General features: G+C 41.2%; 1 non-coding gene across 1 annotated transcript; it reads left to right on the top strand.

Annotated features, from left to right (window-relative positions):
- The first annotated feature begins 11,248 nt into the window (after positions 1–11,248).
- TRNAP-UGG (transfer RNA proline (anticodon UGG)) lies at positions 11,249–11,320 on the top strand. The gene has a single exon. It is a non-coding gene; the product is annotated as a tRNA-Pro (tRNA).
- The last annotated feature ends 11,441 nt before the right edge of the window (positions 11,321–22,761 follow it).

Genomic DNA, 22,761 nt, shown 5'->3' with positions numbered 1-22,761 from the left:
GCCTAATAAGCCAAGTTTTCATGAATTAATTGTTTTTCGACTACCTAACCTACCTAACCTAACCTAACCTAACTTTTTCGGCTACCTAACCTAACGTAACCTATAAAGATAGGTTAGGTTAGGTTAGGTAGGGTTGGTTAGGTTCGGTCATATATCTACGTTAATTTTAACTCCAATATAAAAAAATTGACCTCATACATAATAAAATGGGTAGCTTTATCATTTCATAAGAAAAAAATTAGAGAAAATATATTAGTTGAGGAAAACTTGGCTTATTAGGCAAATCGGGCCTTGCTTAGTAGGCTCAGAAGTGCGTTCTGGCTACTAGGTACGACATATATATATATAAATATATATATGTATATATAAATATATATATATATATATATATATAAATATATATATAAATATATATATATATATATATATATATATATATGTATATATATATATATATATATATATATATATATATATATTTATATATATATATATATATATTTATATATATATATTTATATTATATATATTTATATTATATATATATTATATATATATATTGTATATATATATATATATATATATATATATATATATATATATATATATATATATATATATATATATATATATATATATATATATGTCGTACCTAATAGCCAGAACGCACTTCTCAGCCTATTATGCAAGGCCCGATTTGCCTAATAAGCCAAGTTTTCCTGAATTAATATATTTTCTCTAATTTTTTTCTTATGAAATGATAAAGCTACCCATTTCATTATGTATGAGGTCAATTTTTTTTATTAGAGTTAAAATTAACGTAGATATATGACCGAACCTAACCATCCCTACCTAACCTAACCTAACCTATCTTTATAGGTTAGGTTCGGATAGGTAGCAGAAAAAGTTAGGTTAGGTCAGGTAGGTTAGGTAGTCGAAAAACAAATAATTCATGAAAACTTGGCTTATTAGGCAAATCGGGCCTTGCAAAGTAGGCAGAGCAGTGCGTTCTGGCTACTAGGTACGACATATATATATATATATATATATATATATATATATATATATATATATATATATATATATATATATATATATATATGTCGTACCTAGTAGCCAGAACGCACTTCTCAGCCTACTATACAAGGCCCGATTTGCCTAATAAGCCAAGTTTTCATGAATTATTTGTTTTTCGACTACCTAACTTACCTAACCTTACCTAACCTAACTTTTTCGGCTACCTAACTTAACCTAACCTATAAAAATAGGTTAGGTTAGGTTAGGTAGGGTTGGTTAGGTTCGGTCATATATCTACGTTAATTTTAACTCCAATAAAAAAAAATTGACCTCATATAGAATGAAATGGGTAGCTTTATCATTTCATAAGAAAAAAATTCGAGAAAATATATTACTTCAGGAAAACTTGGCTTATTAGGCAAATCGGGTCATGCATAGTAGGCTGAGAAGTGCGTTCTGGCTACTAGGTACGACATATATATATATATATATATATATATATATATATATATATATATATATATATATATATATGTCGTACCTAGTAGCCAGAACTCACTTCTCAGCCTACTATTCAAGGCCCGATTTGCCTAATAAGCCAAGTTTTCCTGAATTAATATATTTACTATAATTTTTTTCTTATGAAATGATAAAGCAACCCTTTTCTCTATGTATGAGGTCAATTTTTGTTTATTGGAGTTAAAATTAATGTAGATATATGACCGAACCTAACCAACCCTACCTAACCTAACCTAACCTATATTTATAGGTAAGGTTAGGTTAGGTAGCCAAAAAAAGCTAGGTTAGGTTAGGTTAGGTAGGTTAGGTAGACGAAAAAACATTAATTCATGAAAACTAGGCTTATTAGGCAAATCGGGCCTTGAATAGTAGGCTGAGAAGTGCGTTCTGGCTATTAGGTACGACATATATATATATATATATATATATATATATATATGTCGTACCTAGTAGCCAGAACTCACTTCTCAGCCTACTATTCAAGGCCCGATTTGCCTAATAAGCCAAGTTTTCCTGAATTAATATATTTACTATAATTTTTTTCTTATGAAATGATAAAGCAACCCTTTTCTCTATGTATGAGGTCAATTTTTTATTATTGGAGTTAAAATTAACGTAGATATATGACCGAACCTAACCAACCCTACCTAACCTAACCTAACCTATATTTATATGTAAGGTTAGGTTAGGTAGCCAAAAAAAGCTAGGTTAGGTTAGGTTAGGTAGGTTAGGTAGACGAAAAAACATTAATTCATGAAAACTTGGCTTATTAGGCAAATCGGGCCTTGAATAGTAGGCTGAGAAGTGCGTTCTGGCTATTAGGTACGACATATATATATATATATATATATATATATATATATATATATATATATATATATATATATATATAAATATATATATATAAATATATATATATATATATATATATATATATATATATATATATATAAATATATATATATATATATATATATATATATATAAATATATATATGTATATATAAATATATATATATATATATAAATATATATATAAATATATATATATATATATATATATGTATATATATATATATATATATATATATATATATATATATATATTTATATATATATATATATATATATATTTATATATATATATTTATATTATATATATTTATATTATATATATATTATATATATATATTGTATATATATATATATATATATATATATATATATATATATATATATATATATATATATATATATATATGTCTATGCCTTCAAATGCCCTCTTGGGGACTGTAAGCTCCAAAAAACCCAGTATATAGGCAAGACAACAGCATCTCTTTCTAGGCGTTTAACGATGCATAAGCAATAGGGCTCAATTAAGGAACATATAATCTCTTCCCACAACCAAACCATCGCCAGAGAAATCCTAGTAAACAACACAGAAATCATCGATAGATACAGCGATAGCAGGCGGCTTGACGTTTGCGAGGCACTACACATCAAGAAGTCAACACCAGCAATCAACAGCCAATTAATGCACAACTATATTCTACCCACCTCAAGACTCCGCTCCAATATAGAAGCATCAAGAAATATGGACCAATAGGCTTTCTACAAACACTTCTATTCAATTCCCATTGTTTCGTGTTCTGTCTTGTGTTGATGAAATTAATACCCTAATTTTCTATGCCTTCAAATGCCCTCTTGGGGACTGTAAGCTCCAAAAAACCCAGTATATAGGCAAGACAACAACATCTCTTTCTAGGCGTTTAACGATGCATAAGCAACAGGGCTCCATTAAGGAACATATAATCTCTTCCCACAACCAAACCATCGCCAGAGAAATCCTAGTAAACAACACAGAAATCATCGATAGATACAGCGCAGGCCACAGGGATATGAGCCTCGTTGGATGTCGAGTCACTATTTACCAATGTGCCGGTGGACGAAACAATTGGGATGATAGCAGACAGAGTGTATCGTGATCAAGCTTGCACTCCTCCTGACATGCAAGAAAACACACTGAGGAAACTACTTCAATCCTGCACTAAAGAGGCACCCTTCTCGAGCCCAGATGGGCACATGTATAGGCAAGTAGATGGGTCGCCATGGGTTCTCCCCTAGGTGTTCTGTTTGCGAACTTCTACATGGGCACCATCAAGCAGAGGGTCTTAGTGGACATGGGCTTGAAACCCGCCATATACTGCAAGTATGTTGACGACATTTTTACGCAGGTACCTGATGCCAGATTTCTGCAGCAGTTGATGGAGGCATTTGAGCGGAATTCTGTGTTAAGATTCACTTACGTGATGGAGAATAATGGGATGTAACAGTCACAGAAAAGAGCGGAGGCTTCCACGCTGCAGTCTACACTAAGGAAATCAACCTAGGAATGTGCCTCAATGCCAATAGTGACTGCCCAGACAGGTACAAGAGGAGTGTTGTCAACGCTTACATCGACCGTGCTCTCAGCCACAGCTCAGATTGGAAGCAAGTCCATGAAAAACTCTGTAGGGTAAGGCAGGTCCTAGTCAACAACGCTTCTCTAAAGGTTTCGTTGAAGACATCATAAATAGAAAGGTGAAACACCATGCAACCTCTGAAGAGTCATACAACACAACACTTGTACCCCCCTATTAGACTATTTTACAGGAACTTCTTTTCGACGGCTCATAAAACAGAGGAAAGGGTCCTGAAAGATATTGTTGATAGGAACGATATCCCTACAGACAAAAATCTGAAAATACAATTGACAATGTATTATAAAACAAAACAAAAAACGGCCAACCTACTCATGAAAAACTCTCCAGATACCAAGCAGAACGCCTTCAAAGAGACCAACGTCGTCTATGCCTTTCAATGCTCACTTGGGGACTGTAAGCCTCAAAGAACTCAGTATATAGGCAAGACAACAACAACGTCTCTTTCCAGGCGATTAACAATTAATAAACAACAGGGGCTCCATCAAGGAACATATAATCTCTTTCACAACCAGACCATCACCAGAGAAATTTTAACAGACCAAAGTGGACAAACATGGCAGGGAGAAGCACGTAGGCAGCAGAAGCAAGGAAGCAGCACAGGGTGAGAGGAGAAAACCAGGAAATTGCAGCCCCCAACGTAACATCCTTTGAGATTAATAGGGAACCTACAACCAGAACCCAAGTAACACAAGAGGGGAGGGCCACTCTACCACCCTCCTCTGCATAGACCTCCTCGCCCCTACCCCGAACCATCTCTGCCTCCACTCAAATGCTCAGCCAACCCTCCCTCCACCCCTCACCCCATAGACACCCTACTTCCCATCCCCCACTCCTATCATATTCCTTCTCCCCCATTTCTCTCCCTGTTCTCCCCCCCCCCCCCGCAACATCTTCATCTCATACCCTCGCTGTCTACCCTTCACTTGTCCCACCATCCCTCACCCTAGAATCCTCTGAGATCCTAGTATCCATCTCACAAATCCTCATACCTATGGAACAGCTTCCCCATCAACAGAATGCACACAACGAAAGGGACATGAGAAGGAACAGAAGAAAGTGAGTCTCAAGGTAATGTACACTAACACAGATGAGATTACAAATACAACAAGTGAGCGTGGAGAATGAGCACAAGATGAAAATCCAGACATAATAGCTCTCACAAAAACAAAGCTAACGAAAACAATAACAAATGCAGTGTTTCCACAGTACTACCGTGTTGCGAGGAAAGAGAGAGAAGGAGAAGGAGGTGGTGGTGTAGCCCTGCTGGTAAGAAAAGGCTGGAGGTTTGAAGAGACGGTTATTCAGCTCTGTGAAGGTTTCAGTGACTACATAACAGGTACCATAGCAACTGGAGGACAAAAAATTATAGTTATATTCATATATAACCCCCCACCAAATGACAGACGACCCAGACAGGAATATGATAGAAACACCATGGCCACCATTAACATAACAGTGAGATCAACTTCTGTCTCTAACAGGAATGGATCTGGACTATAAATCATGGAAGACTTCAACCACAGGAAGATAGATTGGGAGAACAGAGACCCACATGGAGGACCAGACACATAGAGAGCTAAGCTGCTGGACGTGGCAACAAAAAACTTTCCAAGCCAACACATCAAGGGACCGACAAAAATGAGAGGGGAAGTTGAACCAGCCATGCTTGATCTGATATTTACCCTTAAATGAGTAGGATATAATTAAAGTTAAGTTGGAAGCACCCTTGGAAATGAATGATCATAGTGTATTGATCTTTGAATACCTGGTAGAGCTAGGATTTATCTCCCCCCAAAAAAGAACTATGAAACAAAAGGTGGTGTGTCGAAAAGAGATTCATGAGGACACAAGAAGTTTCCTGAAGGATATACCATGGGACACAGAACTCGGAGCTAAGTCTGTACAAGACATGATGGACTATGTCACCCAAAAGTATCAGGAGGCAGTAAACAGATTTATCCCGGCCAAAAAAAGGAAATTCCGAGAAGCAAAAGAAGAATTCATGACTTAGTAGGGCATGTATGGAAGCAAAGGAACTGAACAAATGTGCGTGGAGGAACTTCCGAAATAACAGAACACCAGAAAGCAGAGAGAGATACCAGAGAACCAGGAATGAGTATGTTAGTGTGAGAAGAGTAGATAAAAATTATGAAAATGATATAGCAAACAAAGTCCAGACCGAACCAAAGTTGCTGCACAGTGATACCAGAAGGAAAACAACAGTGAAATAACTGGCGATGAAACTTAGAATGAATGAGGACAGGTATACAGAGAATAACAAGGAGATGTGTAAAGAACGCAACAAGAGGTTCCAGGAACGAAGTGAGGTCACTGGGCTAAGAGAGGTGGCAGTAAACCAGGCGGTCTTGGCAGGGTTAGAAATTACAAGAGATGAGATCAAGAGATACCTGTTGGATCTGGATGTGAGAAAGGCTGTTGGTCCAGACGGAACCTCATCATGGGTATTGAAAGAGTGCGTAGAGGCATTTTGCTTGTCACTCTCCATAGTGTATAGTAGCTCACCGGAGACAGGAGACATACCAGAAATATGGAAGACGGCTAATATAGTCCCAGTATACAAAAAGGGTGACAGACAAGAGGCACTGAGCTACAAGCCAGTGTCCTTAACTTGTATACCATGCAAGGTCATGGAGAAGATCGTGAGAAAAAACCTAGTAACACATCTGAAGAGAAGGGACTTCGTGACAAACTGGCAACATGGATTCAGGGAGGGTAAATCTTGCCTTACTGGCATAAGGGTTATCTTGAGAAGATTTCGGGGATTAGCGTCTCCGCGGCCCGGTCCTCGACCAGGCCTCTTTTTTGTTACACATCCCCCAGGAAGCAGCCCGTAGCAGCTGTCTAACTCACAGGTACCTATTTACTGCTTGGTAACAGGGGCTTCAAGGCGAAACAAACTTTTCGCCTTTTGGTATTCGCCTCCACTGGGGATCGAACCCAGAATCTCAGGACTTCGAATCCGAAGCGCTGTCCATTCAGCTGCCAGGCGTCAGGTTGCGTAACTTAGAATATTAAAAGTTGATCCATGTCAACCAAACTTTGTGGAATAGTTGTAAATGAAAAGGGCTGCAACTATGTCAAGTTTCAGTATCGCAGCCTAATTAGAAAGTTAGGTAAAAAATTGTAAAAATCTCAACGAATTTTACATATTTTCAAAAATACACTAGAACCACAACTTTCAAATGAAATCAATTGAATGATTTCAAATGTTTAGTTTTTCTGATTCAATGAGTCAAAGTTCCCAACAAAATTATGCAAATATATCATGTTTATAACTATTTATAAAATCAATAAATGAACTTAAGAAAAAAAGAGGTTTAACAAATTGTAGACACAAAATCTACATGCAACATGTAAGTTTCATGTAAATATAATTCAAAATAAAAGAGTAAAGTCACTTTTATGTAACTTGAAAAGTAATGAAGTCAAAGGTGTTGCAACCTGTGGCTGAGATTGACATCAACCAATTTCCTCCAAAATTGGCACCCTTACAGATAGGCTTACGTGCAGTCAGGTGTACACGTTTCATGCAAATTGTAAAAAAATTGAAAAAATCAATTTTTTTACATTTTTTTGGATAAAACTAATCATTATATGTGTTATTATATGCTATTCTGATAGCTGAGAGTCATAGACATGATTTCAGTTGTCACTTGTGTTTGATGTTAATTTCTTATTATTTTGAAAATTTTTTGACACATTATTAAATATTGTTTTCTTCCTTCCTGTTGAGGCTACGATGCTGAGACTCGGACCAGTTGAAGCCCTTTTTATATACAGCTAGTCAAAGACCTTTGATTGAAATCGAACCAGTTTTCATTCATTGCATTTTTTAAAGATATGCCTCCTTAATAATTCTACAACCAGGTAAGAAAAGGAAAGCAGGGCGGACTGCATTTGCTTGGAATGTCGGAAAGCCTTTGACACAGTACCCCATAAGAGGCTGGTACATATGCTGGATAGACAGGCAGGAGTAACAGGCTGTGTAAAAGGGAGTTCCTAAGCAATAGGAAGCAGAGAGTTACAGTGAGGGACGAGACCACAGATTGCCGTGAAGTCACCAGTGGAGTCCCACAGGGCTCTGTACTCAGACCTAACCTGTTTTTGATATACGTAAATGATCTCCCGGAGGGTATAGACTTATTCCTCTCAATGTTTGCTGACGATGCTCCACCCTGCAAGCCAAAATTATGAGAAGGAATAAGACAAAGGAGGACAGCTTGAGGCTTCAAGAAGACCTGGACAAACTGCAGGAATGATCGAACAAATGGTTGTTAGAATTTAACCCAAGCAAATGTAATGTAATGAAGATAAGTGTAGGGAGCAGGAGACCAGATACAAGGTATCTTTTGGAAGATGAAATACTTCCAGAGTCAGAGAGAAAAAGACCTGGGATTAATATCAGCGGCATATGCTAGGTTGGCTAACATAAGAACGGCCTTTACAAAATTGTGTAAGGAATCTTTCAGAACATTATATATCTGTTACGACCCTCTCGGGACGCAACGGGGTTCTCACTCTGATGTTGTTAGAGTCAGATATATATATCCGTTCCCAAGCCAGTAGTGGCTATCAAGGGATGAGATCCGTGATGCAAGTAACTTAAAGGGAGTAGGGAAAGAAAGCTAAGAACTTAACATTATAATTTTCACCATCACCGATTAAATATATAAAATAAAAGAGTGCACAAGGGGGAGGGATATTAACACTTGACAAGGGGATTCTTCACAATGTAGTCTTCTGCTGAAGACTCTGGATCCATAAGCTAGGCGCTGAGTCCTTGGTGCTTTCTTCGTGGCCACACAACGAATTCTTCAAAGAAGCTGAGCCTACCCTGGCCACAGGTCAGCCAAAACACATGTCCACTGGGGGCACCGCCGTGGAGGCCGTCAACCACACGTCCAGCTGGTCTGCTGGCAGGTTCTGAGCCAACAAGGCTGGTACGGCCACTCCACGAACGATAAAAGGGGAACGCCCTAGACAGGAGCCTCGTGTGACACCACAAATCACTCTCCTGTCTTCAGTACCCCAGTGGATGATCGTCTCCAACAGTCGGTCCCGGGTAAATCCTTTTACTGCCACTCCACTGGCAGGCTAACACACCACAGTGTTCTTCCCGGGGGACGACTTCACAACAGCTGCAGCAAGGTTCAAGGTATGGAGACTGGCTGCCTCGGGTAGACTGACTCCACTTCCATCACAGCAGTCCCAGGTCGGCTCTGTAAGCAGACACGTCATCAATAACTGGGACACTAAAACACCTCACTTACGGGCTCGGGCACAAACACCTGACGTATCCAGTCCATAGATGGCGCTGTCGTCGGAGCACCACCTCACCAGAGGTCAGTGGCGGCTGTGTTGTGAGCTGCACAGGACTGGAAACTGGCCCTTGTGGCTGGTACACCTTGTCCTCACCAGGTGTCGTCGTCCGTTTGGCGGGGGTTTCGGGAGCTGACCCACAGATGGCGTGGTCGTTACTGCTCCGTGTTCGGACGCTGGATCCGGGTTCGTAACAATACCACATATATCAGACCAATCAAGGAGTATGCGGCCCCTGCATGGAGTCCATATCTAGTCAAGCATAAGACTAAACTGGAAAAGGTTCAAAGGTTTGCTACCAGACTAGTACCCGAACTGAGGGGTATGAGCTACGAGGAGAGACTACGGGAATTAAACCTCACGTCACTGAGAGACAGAAGAGTTAGAGGGATATGACCCCCACATACAAGATTCTCAGAGGAATTGATAGGGTAGATAAAGACAGACTTTTTATCACAAGGGGCACACACACTAGGGGACACAGGTGGAAACTGAGTGCCCAAATGACCCATAGAGACGTTAGAAAGAATTTTCAGTGTGAGAGTAGTAGACAAATGGAATGCATTAGGAAGTGATGTGGTGGAGGCTGACTCCATACACAGCTTTAAGTGTAGATATGATAGAGTCCAGTAGTCCCAGGAACCTGTACATTAGTTGATTGACCATTGAGAGGCGGGACCAAAGAGCCAGATCTCAACTCCCGCAAGCACAATTAGGTGAGAACAATTAGGTGAGCACACACACACACACACACTCCAGAGACTACATTACAGGCACCATGACGATGGGAGGACCAAGAGTAGTAGTAGCGGTGATATATAACCCACCACCAAATGACAGAAGACCCAGGCAAGAGTATGACAGAAACATTATGGGAGTCAACACCATAACTGAGATGGCAGCCACTGCTGTCTGTAGAAACTGATCCCATCTACTCATCATGAGGGACTTCAATCACGGAAGGATAGACTGGGAGAACAAAGAACCACACGGAGGTGAGGAAACATGGAGATCTAAACTATTGGAGATGGCGACAAAACGTTTTAACCCAGCATGTCAGGGGACCCACAAGAATGAGAGGAAAAGATAATCAGCGAGATTCGACCTAGTCTTCACTCTGAACGACTCTGACTTATGAGAAATCGGTTTCGAGGCCTCAGTAGGAATGAGCGACCTCAGTGTAATCACGTTTAAGTATTTGGTCGAAGAAGGGTTAATGAACTCAAGGAAGAGACCTGAAAACAAAAGGCTGGCATTCCGAAAGAGAAATTATGAGGAGATAAAAAAAAATCCTAACAGATATAACATGGGAAAGTTCAGGGGAAAGACGGGACAAGATGATGGACTACATCACCCAGAAGTGTAAGGAGGCAGCAGACAAGTTTGCCCAGGCCCGAAAGGAAAGAAACGAAATGCAGATGAGAATCCCATGTTTACATCAGAGATGTGATATAAAGTAGCAAAACAACAATATACAAGGGGTGCGGAGAAACTATAGAAATATCAGGACACTTGTGAGCAGAGAAAAATACCAGAGTGCCAAAAATTAATACGTCAGGGAGAGAAGAGAGGCAAGACAATATGAAAATGACTTAGCAAGCAAGGCAAAGAGTCAACCTAAATAGCTGCACAGCCACATCAGGAGAAAAACAACAGAGTTGGAACACGTAATTAAATAGAGGTAGATTCCTTCAAACGACAAGGAAGTGTGCAATGTTTACCAGTTGATTGATCGCAGGTTGAAAATTATGCTTTGCTCAAGAAAAACATCGCTTGCTTTAAATACTCGCATCCCGGATTCGAATCCCGGACAAGCTCTGGTAATTTCAATTGGCATATTTCATTCTAAAAAGGCGATTTAAATAACGTAACTAAACTCAAATATCCACGGCCTGTTGGTCTAGTGGTATGATTCCTGCTTTGGGTGCAGGAGGTCCCGGGTTCAACTCCCGGACAGGCCCTCAATATTTTCCTTCCCGAGCAAGTTAATTATACTGTAAAATTAATCACTTACATTTTATACATATTCGCTAACTCCTTTCATAATTTTAAATGAAGGGATAATAAAGAAATAGTTTAGGATTCATTGCATTAATTAAACAGCCAAAGGCTAGAAAAACGCGGTACAAAAGCTATTGCTCGATTCTGCAGGCTCAAATAGGTTAGTACAAATAGATGAGTACACTGTAAACAACAAATGGCATTTGTGGGGACTGAAAGATGTAGCTGCGGACTGAGACCATTAACACTTCAGCGCTTCACTAAAGAAGGAGGAGTTGCCAAAGGAATGGAAGACAGCCAATGTAGTGCCAATATGCCAGAACGAAAGGACACAGGAGCTACTAAAGTACACAGTAGCTTCATTATCCACCATTCTCAGTTAGGCGCTAGAGAAGCTTGCAAGGAAACGTCTCCTGGAACACTTAAAAAATTTGGATTTCTCTTAAAATATCAGCATGGATTATTTTAAGGCAGATAATGCCCTACGAGTTTAAAAGCGTTATGTTTAGATAACAATTATAAAACTAGGGGAAGAAGGGTTAGTTGCCGGTATTTGCATTGATAATCAACAAACGTGCAACACAGTTCCATTTAGTATGTCCCCATTCCAAAATTGAAGATCAGGATTTCATAACTAAAAGAGTGCTGGTGTGGAGGAGAGAACATATCATTGGTTGAAAACACAGGGTAATGCTGAAAAAAGAGAAATCAGCGGCGAACAGTTGCAAGTATTAAAAAACGCAAGTAGTGTTCCCCCGTGAGTTCATATGTGGGTCATTCAGATTGTGACATATGTCATCTAACTGTCAGAAGAAAGTCTTAAGTATCGTTGTTTGTGAATTTTGCATAATTGCTGCGATTTAGAAACGAAGACGTTTGAGGGAGAGTATGAGATCTAGTTGTGCTCAAGCTCAAGCGGTGGTCGGACAGATGGTCACTTCCTTTAACACTGACCAATGCAAAGATCTAAACATACGTGAGACGAAAAGAAGGCACCAGGAATAGTATAGGCTACAAACATTATTTCTTGAATCTGTTAACACAACAAGGTGAAGACTGCTAGGATGGTACACGTGCACATGGACAGATAATTTACATCAAAGATATGAGAAACTTTAGTTGACCAAAAGACTATTATCTAGGCAACGCAGTGTCCTAGACTTAATAATGTTCCATAGTCACATCCATACTGATTTGATCTCCAGTTTTATGTTTATGAGTGTTTATGACTCATATGTTGGTTACAGTAACGTGTTGGTGAGTGTTAATGGCTCACATGTTGGTTACAGTAACGTGGTGGGTGAGTGTTTATGACTCACATGTTGGTTACAGTAACGTGGTGGGTGAGTGTTTATGACTCACATGTTGGTTACAGTAACGTGGTGGGTGAGTGTTTATGACTCATATGTTGGTTACAGTAACGTGGTGGGTGAGTGTTCATGACTCACATGTTGCTTACAATAACGTGGTGGGTGAGTGTTAGTGACTCACATGTTCCTTACAGTCGCATGGTGAGTGAGTGTTTATGATCCTTATGTTGGTTACAGTAAGGCAGTGGATGAGTGCTTATGGTCCGAATGTTATAGTAAAGCTAGATACAATGTGTTTGACAAATCAAGAGTTGTGTGCTCATGTGAATGTCTGAGTGACTGTTTGTGTTGGTGTGTGTGTGTGTGTGTGTGTGTGTGTGTGTGTGTGTGTGTGTGTGTGTGTGTGTGTGTGTGTGTGTGTGTGTGTGTGTGTGTGTGTGTGTGTGTGTGTGTGTGTGTGTGTGTGTTTGTGTGTGTGCGCGCACTAATTATGCCTTTACCATACATATATATAGACACTATTTACGTTCCTTTCACATATTCAAACTCATTCCAAAGTTCATGAACAGTCACACTTCAACATATACTATTCTTGTAAAATTTACTTATCTATTAATTTGATAACACTAACACACACAAAACTAGCCACACAGTCCATAGCTCACGTCTTGGGCTGGAGAGTTTTGCCACGGTGTCGCTTCATACGGGTCGGCGTTCAATCCCCTAATCATCCAAGTGGTTGGGCACCATTCCTTCCTCCCTTCCCACCCCAAATCCTTATCCTGACCTCTTCAAGATACAGTTAATTTGTTTATTTTAAGATAAACTTAACTTGTTAATATTTTTTTTTACAGCAAAAGCATAAATAGTTCACTTCAATTATTCACTTATAGAGATATAGGGAGACCTTGTTTAATAAACAACAAGTAAAATATTTTTCAGATTGAATCTAAGGAAACAAAGGTATATGAAAAAACATTTAAAAGTTTTCTTTTGCAAACATAGTTGTAGGCGATTGGAACAAGCTAAGTGAGAAGGTGGTTGAGGCCAAAACCGTCTGTAGTTTCAAAGCGTTATGCGTCAAAGAGTACTGGGAAGATGGGACACCAAGAGCTTAGATCTCATCCAGTAACTACTTTTAGGTAATTACACTTAGATAATTTCTAGATTTAATTTTTCTTATTAGATTCTTGGTGTGTATGCATGATAATACCTGTGTTTATAAAAGAGTAATCAGAAGACGTCGTAGCCCGGCTGTGGGAGCGTCCTCCGCGGCCTCGCAGTCCAGAGTTCCACCCAAAGTTCGGCTTAAGCTTCTTTTACTGTTCACTTAATTACTTTTTCTTCTTTTATTATTATGATGTGAGTATTAATTTTGAAAGAATATAGTAAATAATCAAATGTTCTAAAGATAAAATTGGAGATCAAATCAATATGGTTGTGACTGTGGAACATTAGTAAGTCCGGGACACTGCGTGGCCTAGATATATAGTCTTTTGGTCACTTAAAGTTTCTCACAACTTTGATGAAAATTATCTGTCCACGTGCATGTATACCATCCTAGCAGATTCTGTGTTAACTGAATCAAGAAATAGCTTTCTAGCATATACTATTCCTCGTGCCTTCTCTTCGTTTCACGTATGTTCAGATCTTTGCATTTGTCAGTGTTAAAAGAAAGTGACCATCTGTCCGACCACTGCTTGAGCGCAACTAAATCTCCTCATACTCTCCTTAAAATGTATTCGTTTCTAAATCGCAACAATTATGCAAAATCCGCAAACAACGATACTTAAGACTTTCTTCTTACAGTTTCATGACATATAACACAATCTGAATGACCCCAAATGAACTCACGAGGGGAACACTACTTGCGTTTTTAAATAATTGCAACTGTTCGCCGTTGATTTCTCTTTTTTCAGCATTGCCCTCTATTTTCAACCAATGATATTTTCTATCCCCCACACCAGCACTCCTTTAGTTATGAATACTGGTCTTCAATTTTGGAATGGGGACCTTCTAAATATAACTGTGTTACACGTTTGTTGATTATCATTTCCAATACCGGCAGCTAACCCTCCTTCCCCTAGTTTTATAATTGTTATCTAAACATTACGCTTATAAACTCGTAGGGCATTATCTGCCTTAACTGAATTTTTGCTGATACTTTGAGATAAATCTTAATTTTTAAGTGTTTCAAGTGACGTTTCCTTGCAAGCTTCTGTAGCGCCTAACTGAGAATGGTCGATAATGAAGCTACTGTGTAGTTTAGTGGCTCCTGTGTCCTTTCATTCTGGCAAATTGACACTACATTGGCTGTCTTCCATTTCTTTGGCAACTCTCTCTTTTTCAGTGATGACTCGAAGAGTTAATGGGAGGTTCAAGTCTGCAGCTACACGTTTCCGTCTCCACAAACACTATTTTGTTGTTTACAGTGTACTTATCTATTTGTACTAACCTATTTGAGCCTGCAGAATCGAGCTGTAGCTTTTTGTTCCCCACTTTTCAAGCCATTGGTTATTTAATTAATGCAATGAATTCTGACCTATTTCTCTATTATACCTGCATTTAAAGTTATGAATGGAGTTAGCCTCTACATCCTGCTCCTTTAGGTCATTCCATTTACTCACTGGCCCTTATGCTAAAAGAAAATTTTCTAACATCGCTGTAACACATTTGAGTCTCAAGCTTTCATCCGTGCCACCTTGTTCTATTGTTATTCATTGTAAACATTTCCTCTATTTCCACCTTGTCAATCCCACTAAGTATTTTATTGTCGAACTTTTATAATCGAATATTATTATGTTGTTGTTGTAGGTAGGTGCATACGTCCCTTCCGTACAACCAACCAAAACCTGTAGTGCTTGTACTTTGATCTGGAGATCACCCTGTAAGCTTCCTGCTCTTGGAGAGGGGCTCAGAGTCACACATTTAGGGGGGTGCGGCTCCAACACTGGCCTCGTTGTCACGTGCACACACCCAATTCGAGCCGCTGTGACTCCCTATTCTCTCCATATTTTGGTATGACCTCCTCAATCCCCCTATCTTTGAATTATAATTCTGTTCCACCCTGTCCACAGCTGTGGTTCCTTTTCTCTTTCTCTCTCTCTCTTTTCTACTTTCTGGGAAGCCTCACTAGAACAAGTGCAAACACCTGTTGATTATATACATTTAATGGACAGAGAACATATACAGCACACATAAATTATATAATAATAACTCCAACATTCTATGCTGTTAGAGCCAGGTTGCAATCCAATCCCATCAGGACTCTTATCAACTACTTATCAAGTGGTAGCCCAACTCCTGGCTTGCCACTTACTCTACCAACCTCACCAAGTGGGTTAAATCTCGAAATACAATATGGCACTATCAGCCCTAGAAAGTGTATAAATATATACAGGTAACTCAGCCTATGGCTATAATACTATAAACATCAGTATAAATATTCCTTGATACAAAACTATCCAATCATTCACCTCCCACTGTGTCATGCACGCCAATGACACTCAAGCACTCTATCAACTCTCTATAAGTAGACAATAAGAACCTCTCCTCTATCTCTAGAGGTTCCCTACCCGGAACGTCTTCAGGTTCCTCAACAATTCTCTACCAGGATCCTCTACAGCTCTTCCAGGCTGCTGCACCATGACGTTTTCCTTGAACAGCAATGATGCTTCACCACTGGTAATACAGAAGCATGTGAAACTTCACTTCACTGCTAGTCCTCACACAGCTTGAGGTCCATCTCCTCACTTTGAAGCTACTCTTCCTCAGAGTAAACTGCTCCTTCAACTGCCTTAGAGTTTTATCTACTAACTCCCTCTACTGAGCTCGAAGTTCTCTCAGCAACTCGTTTCCCAGACAAACCACAGAATTCGAATCGCTCGCTGACGCCCGCTGGTTGGGCGGCGACACAGAGCGCCCTAGGATGCCCACAGAACTGCTTTAAAAACTGCTCCGCACTCTTTCTGTAGTTCATGAGTTGAGCTGACACGTCTCTAGACTTATTCCACACTCGAAACGTCCGTCTACTTCTTGAAGGTATGACAATCAGAGGTTCTTCTTCCACAGGGGCTCAACGGAGTGCGACCTCCCCTCACGATTTCTGCAGCTCAAGTGAGGTCAAGACCCTTTGAAAGTGAGCCTCACGCCTCCAGCAAAGTCTCTACATCTCATGTCAAATCATTTATTTATATTCTTATTCATTGCCCATACTTTTAAACTACTTGTCAAATCTAACATACAGTGTTTAACACATATATATCTGTATCTATATGTCTTTGACCTCTAAGTTAGGTTTGATCTTGCAGAATAACTCTCAAGGAGTAGACTCGTTTCTCAGGCAGTCCGAGATCATAACACTCCCCTCACCTTATTTTTGAGAGTTATTCCAGTGGCTAGGCTCAGGATAATGCATCAGCCACTGCATTGTCTCTCGTCCTTTTACCAATTTGTTCGACTGGTTAGTCCGTTTATGTACTCCCTCCAGGTGTCTGCAAATAAACCGTTGCACCTTGCAAAATCTGGCTCACAACTCGCAAAAAACATGGTCTTCTCCTAAGCGATCCGACTTCTTTCACACCTTTGCTTGGCTGTCCCCCCTTGGACACCTTTGCTCCGTCAGTCCACCCTGCTTACTGTTTTCCTCCACCTCTTCTTCATCTTCTTGCACTCTTCACGTTCAGAGACAGACATCTACCATCTGTTCCTCCTTTGTCGTCCTCGTGCTTCGGTTTGTCACCATCACACTTCAGTCTCACATCAACATACTTCATTCTGTCGTTTTCACGCTTCCATCTACTGCCATCATGCTTCCGTCTCTTGTCATCATGCTTCACTTTCTTGTTGTTACGGACCCGAGCCCAGCGTCGTAGCACGGAGCTGTGACGACCACGCCATCTGTGAGTCGGCTCACGAAACCCCCTCCAAATGGACTGCGCCATCTAGTGAGGACAGGATATACCGGCCACAGGGGCTGGTTTCCCGTCTTGATCAGCTCATAACATAGCCGCTGCTGACCTCTGGTGAAGTGGCGCTTAGACAGCAACGCCATCTATGGAGTGGATAGGTGGGCGTTTGCGTCTAAGCCTGTAAGTGAGGTGCCCTAGAGTGTAACTAGTACTGATGACGTGTCTGATTACAGAGTCGACCTGGGACTGCTGTAATGGACGTTGAATCAGTCTACCCAAGGCAGCCGTAGTACCTCCACGTGTTTGCTGCAGAAGCTGTGAGTCACCCCCCTGGATGAACACTGTTGTGTTAGCCTGCCTGTGACGTGGCAGTTGAGGAATTGTCGTACCCGGGGCTGACTGGTGGAGAAGACTAGCCACTGGGGTGTTGTGGTGAGGAGAGTGATCTGTGGAATCACACTAGGCTCCTACCTAGGGCTCGCAACCCTAGTATCGGTCGTGGAGTGGCCTATGCAGCGTAGCTGATTGGAACCTGCCAGCTACAGACTGGATTTGTGGTTGAAGGCCTCCACGATGGTGCACCCAGTGGGACTGTGATTTGGCTGGCCTGTGGCCAGGGTAGACTCGTTTAAGGGAATCTAAGTGATTCATCGTAAGGCCACAAGAGAACCAGGGCTAAGCATCGTTGAGCACCGTGAAACCTCCTGAGTCTTCGGAAGAAGAAGTCATTGTACTTAAGTGTAGTCATAGTAACCGCGTGTGACGGTTTATATATTTATTTATGGTGGTGGTGTAATAATATATTTAAGTTTAGTTCCTTTGTCTCCCTTCCCCTTTAATTTACTTGCGTTACGGAACACACCTCTTGAAAGCCACTACTAGCTTGGGGCCAGATACCCAAACTCTAATAACATCAGAGAAAGAACCCAGTTACGACCCAATAGGGCCGTAACACTCGTCTTCACCGACGATCTCTTCACTCGTCTCCTCATTTATCCGAGACTTCATCCTCTTCGACTTCCATCGAATCCTCGGCTTTCTTCTACTCCTCCACGCCTGCACTATCATCTTTTTCTCACACTTCTCACCTCTACACAACTCCATCTCTCCTCCTTCATCACTTCCTCGTTCCCTCAAAGATTCCTCAAGCACTGTATTACATTCGACAGCACACGACAGTACTTGTCGCTTTACCTCTTCCAGAGTGCTCGTAAGCATCCCTCTGCACATACTGTCTCTTCTCACCTCCTCTTTTTGGCTATCACTCTTCTTCACTATCTTATCTTCACGCTTCTCGTGAAATGTGTTAACTCTTGACATCTCAAACAACTTAATTTCATTATCCCTATGTTTCTGTGCTCGTGGACAACTTGACGCTCTACTCCCGTCTTCAGTCTGTCCACATCCTTCTTCACTTCTGCTCAGCACAGTTGCATCCACCTTCCGACTCTTAATTTCAGCGGGCCTGAAACCTCTACTCAGGTTCACTCTCTTCACATTATTCTTCTTCGATTGGGTCATCTTCGCTTCTGACCTCACCGAGGCTGCATTTTTCTTGAGCCGGACCTTCCCTAAACAGCCACCCTATCTCCACGTCGATATCTTCCATTGATGTAGTCGACACTGTCACATCGTCTCCAGTGTCTTCTTCATTTCCTTGAGCTAGGCTTTCATCAAACAGCCATGCTATCTCCACGTCGATATCTTCTATCGGTGGAGTCGACACTGTCATATCCTCGCCAGTATCCATATCCTATCCTCGCCATATTCTTCCCTGTTGGCCACCTCTGCCCTCGTCACTATCGAGACAGGGTCCTCAATGGCTTGGCAGTCTTCTGACTCACCCTCTAGGATGCCAGTCAGGTTTACACACTCAGGTGTCCCACCTGTGCCGTGGCTTTCCGGGCACTCCTCTGGCACAGCCTTCACTATAACCTTTGGCAACACCTTCGTCCCGCACGTCATTCCCCCCAAGATCACCTTGACTCCTGGAACAGATATGTCGGGGCATACTCCCAACATCACCTCCGCCGACACATAGTCCGACTTTAGCTGGACAGCACATACGGTCATGTCACTCTCAGACACGAACCCCTATACCTTCATCTTCCTCCTGCCAGCTAACAATCGACCATCCCCAATCAGGCTTCTCGTAATCAAGCTCTGATTAGCTTCGGTATCCCTTAAAATACCAACTTCTACTTCAGGGTGGCCTCCTATGCTGATCCAACCTTTACTCATGAATGGCCTATACCGCTCGTTCACTAGGTTTACTTTCTGTGGTTTGTTCTGGGTTACATCAATCTTTTTATTCTGAGGGTCACACATGGCCAGGGTCACAACTCTCTTGTCCTGCCTACAATCTCGCATTATGTGACCCGAACTGTTGCACTTGTAACATCTCATTGGGAGAAATCTCTCCTATAAGTTCCTGAGTGGCTCTTACTCTGCCCACTCGTATTGGAGTTCCTCGGGTCAGGTGCAGTACTCGTACTCTGTGGGGCTTTACTGGACTCTTGACTTCTTGGCACGTATATAGTTTCTCGTTTAACTTCTTCATCCTCACTTTCAGAGGAAGTGTGTGACCTACTCCTCTGAGTTTCAGGATCCTTGCGATTACTCGTCCATCTATCAAAAATTTTCACACCCCAGTCTTCTCTGTTTCTGCCATAACTTCTCCCTCCTCAGACTCTACTGGGTCAACCATTGCTGTCTCGCCTCACGTCTCACTTTGTTCTCCTTTAAGCGTTTGTACGCTTCTGTAATTATGTCCGCTCTATCTGCGGCATCTCTTACATCATTTACCCCCTGCCTCTTGAATCTTGAACTTTGTCTCGCGGTGCATCATTTCTAGGAACCTTTCCATGCCCATCAATTGCTTTAGGTCAGCATAAGATCCAACTCCGGTAGACTCAATCCATTTCTGAAATCGCCTTTCCCTTACTGTCTCATCAAACGTACTTGCTCCAATCTTCACCATCTCTCTGAAACGCTTCCTATAAGCTTCAGGGGTTAACTGAAAGGAGCGCAGTATGCTGCTCTTTACCGTTGCATAATCCTGGCATTCCTCCAATGTCACTTGAGTGTATGCCTCCCTGGCTGCGCCGGTCAATCTTAATTGAACCAGTAGGGCCAAGTCATCCTGTGGCCCCTCCTTGATATTGGCTACCTTTTCGAAATGCTCGAAGAAGCTTTCTGCCTCTTCAGGCACAAATAGGGGAATGTTCTTTTCCCTAACCCTACTATCTGGTGGGTGTGATACATGGGTGGTGCTCTCTGGCAATCCATGTTCAATCCTTTATTCAGCCAATGTTCTATTTGCTTCAGTCTGCATTTGTTTTATTCTCTCTTTTTCCCTTTCAACTTGGGCTTTTTCCTTCTCCTGTTCTAACTCCAGTTCACTTACCCCTGTTTTTTTCTTGTTTTTCTCCTGTTCCAATTCCAGTTCCCTTACCCTGGTTTTCTCTTTTTCTACCTCCAGTTTGGTTTTCTCTTTTTCCTTCTCTACCTCCAGTCTGGTTTTCTCTTGTTCATTCTTCATCTGAAGTTCTAACTTCAACCTTTCCAGTTGGAACTGTCTCTCCTCACGCTGCATCTGGAGCTCTAGCTGCAATGTTTCCAAGCTCCTATTCCGGCTACTCCTGCTACTGCGGCTACTTTTACTGCTCATACTCGATCCCTGAGATCTCACTTCATCCTGCCCATCATCCTCCTTTCCACTCTCAACTCCTTTCTGTGATTCCTGTTCTATCGCTTCACTCTTGGCTCTCAACTGACTCAGGATCTCATCCTTCATCCCAGCTACTTTCACCCTGATGCAACATCTCTCTGCTATCTGTTTAAACCGTTCCCTGGTGCAACCTTCCAAATCCTCACGCTTTCCTGACTCCACAAACGCTTGCACTATATCCATCTTGTCCTGTGAGTCTTCCCAAGAGAGAGAATATACACCTGCGGTCACACAGTCTACTTATTTCCACGAGGGTTGTACCAATCAACTCTCAGACAGGGTGTGGGTGTGTCAGTTAAATTTCCCGGACACAGGCTCAAAAATATTATTATGTTGATGTTGTAGATAGGTGCGTACGTCCCTTCCATAAAACCAACCAAAACCTATAGTACTTGTACTTTGATCAGGAGATCACCCTGTACGCTTCCTGCTCTTGGAGAGGGGCTCAGCGTCACACATTTAGTGGGGTACGGCTCCAACACTGGCCTCGTTGTCACGTGCACACACCCAATTCGAGCCGCTGTGACTCCCCACTCTCTCCTTATTTTGGCACTACCTGTACACACCCCGCGTTGCTGTGGCTCAGTCTGGTTAAATGGAAAAAAAGAAAAGAGAAAGTGCACGTTTCTAATATGTTTAATTTCACAATGCTTGTGGGTATACGATATTTTTTTGCTGTTCCATTGTCTGTGGAGACATAGAGATTGTATGGGTTGCCGACTCTAGAACACGCAACATATAACTGACCATGTGAGAAGCAATACATGTCAAGATATAAACTGCTCAATTCTAAAGATTGGCCCTGAGCTTTATTGATGGTGATTGCGAACACCAATCGAATTGTAAATTACAATGTCTTAAATAGAAATGGCATATCTGTTGAAATTATAGGAATGCGAGGAATGAGGACATCTTCACCTTTGAAATGTTCTGTGAAGATTGTTGCTTCTACGACGTTCCTGATTAATTTTTTTACTGCAAAGCGCATGCCGTTGCAAAGTTTGGTCTGGTTGATATTTTGCAACATGATAATTGGCACTGCGATTTTCAATTGACGTACGTGTGATGGTATGTCTGGCAGATCGAGTGAATTCAAAAATTCTGTTGGATAATTAACCGCTTCATCTGCTTCCTCAACAGTGTCGACGGACTTGTATGTGACTACCTCGCTTTGGATGTTAGACTGAATAATATTGTTAAGTTCTTAGATGTCTTTGTTCTTGCCCGCAAGAACCGATCGTTCATTCAGCCAATCGTGATTCTTATAAATGGTTTGAATATTGGGAAATACTTTTTCAACCAATTCTTCTTTTGACGTCACTAAATTGTAGAAGTTATGAGGCAAAGAAATTCGTCCTGAGGTCAGATCAACCGGCACGTTTCCGTTCCCAATTTCCAACAATTGATGTGAGAATATCTCAGCTGATGGATCGTTTTGCAGCTGGACACGC

Source organism: Procambarus clarkii, unplaced genomic scaffold (assembly GCF_040958095.1).
Source record: "Procambarus clarkii isolate CNS0578487 unplaced genomic scaffold, FALCON_Pclarkii_2.0 HiC_scaffold_306, whole genome shotgun sequence".
In the NCBI taxonomy this organism is placed as follows: domain Eukaryota; kingdom Metazoa; phylum Arthropoda; class Malacostraca; order Decapoda; family Cambaridae; genus Procambarus; species Procambarus clarkii.
This window is presented reverse-complemented; position numbering and strand designations above follow the sequence as displayed.